At 41.6% G+C, this 8,920-nt stretch overlaps 1 long non-coding RNA gene across 1 annotated transcript in view; it reads left to right on the top strand.

Moving 5' to 3' along the window:
• The first annotated feature begins 329 nt into the window (after window positions 1-329).
• The window catches only part of LOC126997204 (uncharacterized), a 32,583-nt gene continuing 23,992 nt past the window's right edge, over window positions 330-8,920 (top strand). The window contains exons 1-2 of the long non-coding RNA XR_007751948.1: window positions 330-530; window positions 1,995-2,127. This is a non-coding gene — a long non-coding RNA (uncharacterized LOC126997204). The remainder of the gene's footprint in view (window positions 531-1,994; window positions 2,128-8,920) is intronic.

Below are 8,920 nucleotides of genomic sequence, written 5' to 3'. Positions count from 1 at the left end.
ACATGAGTCAACGTAAACCAAATTTGTACAGAAATATAAAGAAACTACCAAGGGCTATTGATTACGCTGGCAGCCTCAGCAAATACCATCGTTCCCGCTGAAAAAACTACATTTCCCTGACGCGGCGTGACGAAAACGACGAACCTGAAGTACCGTACCGTGTTTGGGTCGACGAGAATCCCTTACAATCACTGTAAATAGGTATGTTAAATGTATATATTAACCCCCATTACTTAAAAGAAAAATAATTATATATGAATCACATAAAAATAGACTTCTAACAGACGTGACGCAGGAATGAGAGAGTTTATGTTCCAGGCGTGAGATGGCGCAGGTATCTATCCCGGAGCACGTGTGGCAGGCGAGGGGTGGGATTGGACCTGCCGCTCCTTGGTTGTTATTTTTTGACTTTCCTCGCTATCATCAAGTCCAAGTGAATGATTGTGAGCGAGTGGCATCAACGTGAGTGCCTGGCGTGTACTGGTGATCCGTGGCGTGGTTGCAACACTTGGCGGAAAGGCGGAAATAAGGTAAGAATAGGACGTCGCTCCAGCGTTGCCATATTATCGTACTCAAAACATCGCATTTATCAGTTCCAGGGCCCCAAACCTTCCTACCCACACAGATAACGAGATTTCAGCTAAAGTCATCGTTAAAAGCATTACTTATTGGTGTTTGTTTGCGATAGGTGTGTCAGAAACCGGAAAATACGATGTGCTGAGTGGCTGAGTACGATAATTTGGTAACCCTGCGTCACTTTCTTTGTTGTGGGTGCTTGCTGAATGGTAACACTGAGTACGCACCACCTGTCCAATAACGCGGATCGCCCCACCTCAGTTTTGCTTTGCTCACTTCTTCAATCTCCCAGGATGTTCTTGGTACACGCACGGGTTAATTTGCAGAAACTGGTCGTCAAAATTGAACATGTTTTGACTTGACACAATATTTTAGGTTTCTAGTGTTAGTTATACGATTCACTTGGTTTTGAGATTATTTTTGGGGGGCAAATCTTTTGTTTTTGAGTTCCCGCACCAGCAAACTCTTCATGATTTTTTTTTTTTTTTGTAATATGTAACACTTAATATAATAGCCATGTAAAACTTAATAGCCTATAGATTTTTTTCTCAGTTTTGCGTTAATAAATAAAATAGTATTGAACAGTGCGGCGTTGTATTCTTGGTACGGAAGCACAGCGGCGATATATTTTGCCTCCCATTTGTTTGTTCGGTAAAATGTCCACAGCACAACGCAAGTCCCGGGACCGTATTTTCCGGGTGTTTATCGCTGCGGCGCCGTAATTAACCTTATAGTGTTAATCGGGGCGGTTGAGCCTACTACAGGTGGTATTGCTTAATTAGTGTATTCATTAACCAAATAATGTCAATCCGTAATATATTAGCCTACGTAGTATCGTCCAATTAGCCTTCGTCATTACCCTTATAATGTCAATCGGAAATTAATTAGCCATGGAAATTTACAGCCTAATATTCAGCACCAGCTTCAATATGAACTTAATTATCCTGTGTAATATGATATTTCCTATAACAGCAATTTAATCAATGTAGCCTAATTTTCCCTGGAGGCTCAGTAATTAATTATAGTGAAGCGAGTACTGTTCCTCACTCCAAGCTTTTAAAGAATAAGTGAGTAAATATATTGATAAATACATGAATTGAATGCTACACATTTATATAGAGATTTATCTGTTTGTTTACTGATTTAGTTTAATATTTTGTGTAGCCTCTCTGAAAGTATTATTTAGTATATTCACAAACAAGTATATAAATTGATAAGTTTTGCATTTTTATTTATTTATTTACCTTTTTAAAGTATGTATTTGTTTAATCATTTGTTTTAGTAATATATTTAGCCTCCATGGAATAAAAATAATGCCACATCCTCATTATTTCATTCTTCCATTATCCAACAATAAAAAAATCTTACGGTAGGGAAAGGCAAGATTATTAATTTCTGGTTTTTATTTTTTCCAACAGAAAATAAGGTTAATTACACTCCCGGTGGCTTGGAGAATGGAAAATGCAAGCCGTTGAACGATCACCACCAAGATTATCACCACGACGACTACGAATCTACGACTACCATTCATCACTACTAAGATAATATAAAGTAAGTGACACGATTTTAGTTCTCTCTCTCTCTCTCTCTCTCTCTCTCTCTCTCTCTCTCTCTCTCTCTTACACAATCCCTGGTTGATGTCACACCGGGCTAAACATTCCCCACATGTCCCTTTCACGATGACACATGCCGCCAGTCCGTCTTTTATACCTTTTTAAATTCTGTCTGTAATGTGTGTGGAAAAGGAGGAGAAGGAGGAGGAGGAGGAGATACGTGAATGAAGGTCTAGAAATATGACGCAGATATGTAGTTTAAAGACGAGGATGGGGAAGCAAGAGGAAGAAGAGGAGGATGAGGAGGAGTAGGAGGAGGAGGATACGTGAATGAACGTTTTGAAATATGCGCAGATATGTAGTTTAAAGACGAGGATGGGGAAGCAAAAGGAAGAAGAAGAGGAGGAGGAGATGTTGAAAGATGACGGAAAAAAGTAAGAGGGAGAGCATTGGAGTGTGAAGAGAAGAAGGAGGGCTTGGGAATGTAAGCGGAGGAGTAGGAGGAGAACGAGGAGGAGGTAATGTTCCAAGATGCTTAGGAAGAGGTGCAAGAGGAATATAAGAAGAGGAGTGAGTAGGAGGAGGATGCTGAGGAAAAAAAAGAGAAAGGGAGAGGAGAAAGAGGAGGAGGAGAAGGAAGAGGAGTCAATGTTCCAAGATGCTTAGGAATATAAGAAGAGGAGTGAGTAGGAGGAGCAAGCTGAGGAAAAAAAAGAGAGAAAGGAAGAGGAGAAAGAGCAGGAGGAGAAGGAAGAGGAGGAGTCAATGTTCCAAGATGCTTAGGGAGAGATGTAAGAGGAATATAAGAGGAGGAGGTGAGAGGAGGATGCTGAGGAAAACAAAAAGAGGAATGAAGAGGAGAATGAGGAGGAGGAAGAGGAAGAGGAAGAGGAGGAAGAGGAGGAGGAAATAGTAATATGTGATAAACTAATTCAGTCTCCGGTGATATATAACTCATTAAAGGAATTGTCTGGTTGATCACACACACACACACACACACACACACACACACACACACACACACACATTCTTGGAGCAATTTAGCAGCTTTTCACCCAAGTCAATTAAACACACTTTGGCTTTTCTTTCCCTCGCGGAGTTAACTTTTCTTCTTTTCTCTCTCTCTCTCTCTCTCTCTCTCTCTCTCTCTTTCTCCTCTTTTTTCTGGCCAATTTCGTTCCCGTTTTTTGTCATGCGCATTTGCCTTCCACTTTGTAACTCCTAATTGGGAATCATTAAGGACCTGCTGCTGCTGACGGACAAAGCCAATTATAGGAGAAGAAATTGCGTAGGTAGTTGAGTAATTATCTTAATGTATTATTTGTTTTTATTTTCTATTTATTTTTCTCGTCTTTTATCTTGTTCTTGTGGGCATTTTATTATTAGCGGGCTTTTTTTCATTTTCATTTTTTTTTTTTTTTGCCTGTGAGCTGCTTTCTTTGCGGTAAAAAAAAATGCTTTATAAAAACGCGTACCGTTCTTGTTTTACCAATCAGAGAGAGAGAGAGAGAGAGAGAGAGAGAGAGAGAGAGAGAGAGAGAGAGAGAGAGGTCATTATCCCTACTTATGAATCAAGCTTTTTTTTAATCCTTCTCTTCCTCATTTTCAACAGAACAAAGACTTTTCTGTTGACTGTCTATTTCTAGTCTCTATCTGAAGGCCACCTGGAAATAACAATGAGATGTTCACATGTTTTAGGAATCATCAACACATTTCTGTACATATATTTTTTTTCTTTTTCCAAACAAGCGGACCAAGGTGAGCATAAAAATGAAAAGGTCTCCGGAATGAAAAACAAAAATAAAAGTAAAGGTCAGACTCTATCAAACCAGAGAAGGTATTTTTTTATCTGAAAGGTCACTCACTCTCTTTTACGCCAAATAAAAAGCAGAAAAAAGGCAGACTACTTGGTTAGAAAAAAAAAAAAATGATTACAGAAAATATTGATCGTGAACAAACTACTGGCCGTCAACAACACAAACATACAACAAACAAACAAACAAACAACGCTATACACAAACATCCAGGAACACTTTGAGATAACGAAATTAGACCTAAAAAAGACACAATGGATTCGTCGATACAGTTAGAAAAAAAAGGGTGAAGAATAGAAAACGGGTTAGCCTAGAAAGAGACAATAGCTAGTGTCTTCCCGTTTTCTTTCCATGGTGTGTGTTTTCAAGGAGGTCTTTGTTGTATAGTGAGTGGGTAACCTTATTAGCATGTTGAAGGGTGTTTAGCATACGGCGTGGGTGTTCGGAGAGAGAGAGAGAGAGAGAGAGAGAGAGAGAGAGAGAGTCCTTTCCCCTTTTCCTATTTCCAACTCTCCTCTTTCTCTTTTGTTCATACTCCCTTTTATCTACTCAAAATACCTACTTTTTAATCTCTTTTTTTCTATTCCATTTCTTTACATAGTTTCCCTCCATACATCAAGGATACACTATTCGTTCCCATCTCATACACATTTTCCTGTTCTTGCTCCTCTCCCTAGCTTTACTCTCTCTCTCTCTCTCTCTCTCTCTCTCTCTCTCTCTCTCTCTCTCTCTCTCTCTCTCATGCCTCACCGAGCGGACCTTATTAACTAAGAAGAGGAGGACATAAGGTCGTTGTTCGGCATGCTTATTGTCCTGTGTGTGTGTGTGTGTGTGTGTGTGTGTGTGTGTGTGTGTGTGTGTGTGTGTGTGTGTCCTTCTTCGCTTTGTTTGTTATATCATGCGGTTTCTCTCTCTTTCTCTCTCTCTCTCTCTCTCTCTCTCTCTCTCTCTCTCTCTCTCTCTCTCTCTCTCTCTCTCTCTCTCTCTCTCTCTCTCCCCTCCACCGGATCAGAGTATTTTTGAGGTCAAAGCCACTCAAGATAATTTTAGCGCTCCTCAGACCATCATTTTACAGGTAAATTTTCGATCATTTAACCTGCAAGCTTCATTAGGGAGAGCATGTGAGTTATCATGGAGGAAGAAGGAGTAGGAGAATGAGGAAAAGATGATGGAGGAGAAGAAGGAGGAGGAATTGGCGAATGTGGTACAATGTGTGAAATGAAAGACAGGAAAATGAAAATAATGAGGATGGTTATTCTAGTTAAGTGTAGTAGTAGTAGTAGTAATAGTAGTAGTAGTGGTTGTAGTAGTAGCTGTTTTTTTCTTGTTCTTTTCTTAATTATCTTCGTCTTCTCTGTAAAAAAAACAAAAGTAAAAATAGTTGAATAATTGATTATGTGTGTGTGTGTGTGTGTGTGTGTGTGTGTGTGTGTGTGTGTCGGGGCAAAAGGTTAAGCATTGTAGTAACTTTTCTCGCAGTATACGTACATGAAACACAGCCATTTGAAACACACACACACACACACACACACACACACACACACACACACACACACACACACACACACACACACACACACACACACACATCCTTTTGACCTAACAGCCCGTGAACGCACATTTCTCCCTTTAGCTACACTCCCTTTTCCCTCCTCTCCTACCTGTCTCTCCACCTACCCTTCTCTCTCCCTTCCGCCCTTCCCCTCCCTCCCTCCCTACCGCCTCCATTACCGCACACAATCACTGCTTCACTATTAGGTACGTAAGCCCTCCGCTAAATCCTACAGTTGGTGATTATTAAGCCGCAAAAAATAATACCTGGGAATAAAATACAGGTAACAGGTACGGCGGTGGTGTTGGCGGTGATGGTGGTGATGGTGAGCCGTGATGGTGTAATAGTGCGCGAAGTTGTATCGAGTGATTTTCTCTCTCTCTCTCTCTCTCTCTCTCTCTCTCTCTCTCTCTCTCTCTCTCTCTCTCTCTCTCTCTCTCTCTCTCTCTCTCTCTCTCGCTCTCGCTCTTTGTGTGTTACAGGTGATTTATCTTCTAATTGACAGGACGTCTAATTGGTGTGTGGGCGTGAGGGTTGTTGTTGTTGTTGTTGTTGTTTTTGATGGTGGTGGTGGTGGTGGTGGTGGTGGTTGTGGTGTTGCTTTTGCTATCGTAGTTTTTACTGAAATGTATTGTGGTATTTTCTTCTTTTCTTCATTACGTCCTTAGTGATACTACTACTACTACTACTACTACTACTACTGCTACTGTTTCTTTTTTCTTAACATCCATTATATAGATTTTCGAAGTATCATATATATATTTTTTACAGTAATTGATGAGTATTATAATTGTTATGAGTATGTGTGCCTCTCTCTCTCTCTCTCTCTCTCTCTCTCTCTCTCTCTCTCTCTCTCTCTCTCTCTCTGTGTGTGTGTGTGTGTGTGTGTGTGTGTGTGTGTGTGTGTTCGTTCATCTAACATTTTCCTCTTCATCAACATCATCACTTCTTTTCTGGAATATATATTGGTTCTACATTTTTGGGAGTTCACGGATCTAATCATGGACCCCTCCCCCGCCGACACACACACACACACACACACACACACACACACACACACACACACACACACACACCATAACACTTACACACATCCATGCAATACTGTCTCCCCCTTTGTCTGTCTGTGTATCTGTCTGTGTCTCTTGTATGTGTGTGTATATCTATTTGTCTATCTATCTGTGTCTATCTATTCCTCTCTCTCTCTCTCTCTCTCTCTCTCTCTCTCTCTCTCTCTCTCTCTCTCTCTCTCTCTCTCTCTCTCTCTGTCACCGTGTATGCTAATTCGGCCTCTGGTGTAGTCGGTTGCCTCTCGCCGACGCCGCATCTACACTCCACATTAACTGGTCTAATGCGCCGCAGTTCACATGAGGATGCCCGTGTAACTCTCCTTCGGGTTTAATATCAGACTCTGCTATGTGCTGTACAGGTGGAGGAGGAGGAGGGGTAGCAGCAGGAGGAGCAGCAGGAGGAAGGAGTAAGGTGGTGGTGGTGTTGATAGTGGTGTTCGTAGTCGTGGTGGCAGTAAGTGAAAGGCGATTCTTGTCAAGGGAATTAGTTGCCTCGTGTCGCCTCTTCTGCCTCCCCGTGTCTTGTGGAAAGGAACGACCTGGGTTTGTTTGGGTTTAGGTTTATATAGTGTTTTCAGCCTCCTCTTCCCCCTCCTCCTCTTCCTTCTCCTCTTCTTCCTCTTTGTCTTTGCTCCTTACTCTCCTCAACTCTTTCTTCCGTTCCTCCCTGTCCTAGTTCTTGAATTTATAGTGTTTCTTATCTATCTACACACACACACACACACACACACACACACACACACACACACACACACACACACACACACAGGCTTGTTTATCTGGCCGTGGCGGGTCTCCTGTTTTCATTGTCTCCCGCTTGTTTTGATTCTGCTGAGGACGGCTTGGTCGAGGCCAGACTCCTCCTCCGCCTCCTACCAGTTCTCTTTCTCTGCCTCCTCCTCCTCTGCCTACCACCGCATACAACTCATCCTACTCCTACTCCTTCTCTTGCTTCTTTCTCTTCATCTTCTTCTTCTTCTTCTTCTTCTTCTTCTTCTTCTTCTTCCTCCTCCTCCTCCTCCTCCTCCTCCTCCTCCTCCTCCTCCTCCTCCTCCTCCTCCTCTTCCTCCTCCTCCTGAAGGGACGAGGGTGTGTTGCGACAGTGTTGGGGGACTTACGGACAGTGATGTGTTGGGGAATTTCTCTCTCTCTCTCTCTCTCTCTCTCTCTCTCTCTCTCTCTCTCTCTCTCTCTCTCTCTCTCTCTCTCTCTCTCTCTCTCTCTCTCTCTCTCTCTCTCTCTCTCTCTCTCTCTCTCTCTCTCTCTCTCCTTCAGACACGAGGGAGAGAGAGAGAGAGAGAGAGAGAGAGAGAGAGAGAGAGAGAGAGAGACTAATTATGTAGAGTTTTATCTTTAGGCACATAATTAGAGACAGCCCTACTGGAGAATGTTTAAAAAGATATAAAAAAGATTAGGATTATAAGTTTGTGAGCGGGTAAGTCAAAATTAACGCCTTCCACCATACATAAATAAAGACAGCACAGAAAATAAAAATAGGAAAGAGAAAGAAAGGGAAGTTGGAAGTGAGTGAGTGAGTGAGTGAATAATGAACACTGAGAGAGGTGGAAAATAGTGTGGAAAGTGAGGGTGGGAGTGGATGGAAGTGTGAGTGATGGAATGAATAAGTAAATGGAGTAAATAAAGAAAAATCATCGGGGGAAAGGAAGTTAAAATATTGAAATTGAAGTAGATTCCACGAAGAAGGGAAGGAGGTGTTTTTTTTTTTACTTAATATCTGTAAAACTGTGAAGAAGATATTTTGTATTCCTTACGTGAAAAATAGTCAGTTACGTAAATATACATAGATTTAATACAGTGAATATAGGCTTATGTGCTGCTAGGTTTGTAATGAGATATAATAGTCTGTCCTTCCCTTTCTTTGTTTCCCCTATCTTATTCTTATCGTATATCCTCATCCTTATTTCACATCATCTTAATCTTGCTCCTATTCCGTTGTAATCCTTTCCACAGTATCTCCTCATCCCATTCCTTTTCTTCACCCCTCCTGTCCTCTTCCCTTTCTTCCCATACATTCCCTTTTCCCTATCTCTCATTACCCATTCTTTTTCTTTTTCTTCATCCTTCCTTCGTTCTTTTTAATCTCTCGCCCTTCTCCACAGTCTTTCCTATTTTTATTCTCAGTCTATCCTGAAATACCTCTTATCTTCCCACTTCCCTTCTTCCCTCATCATCCCTCTCTCTCATCCTCATTCTATTCCTTCCTTCTTTTTCCTCCTTTTCCTCCTCCCTCCCATCTTCGCTGAACTATTTCCAAACAACTTGCGCGAGTCTATTCCTATCCTCTTCTCCCCATCCTCCCTGCCTCTTCCCCACTCTTTCTTCCCCTCTCCACAC

The sequence above is a fragment of the Eriocheir sinensis genome, chromosome 11, assembly GCF_024679095.1.
Source record: "Eriocheir sinensis breed Jianghai 21 chromosome 11, ASM2467909v1, whole genome shotgun sequence".
Taxonomy (NCBI): Eukaryota; Metazoa; Arthropoda; class Malacostraca; order Decapoda; family Varunidae; genus Eriocheir; species Eriocheir sinensis.
This window is presented reverse-complemented; position numbering and strand designations above follow the sequence as displayed.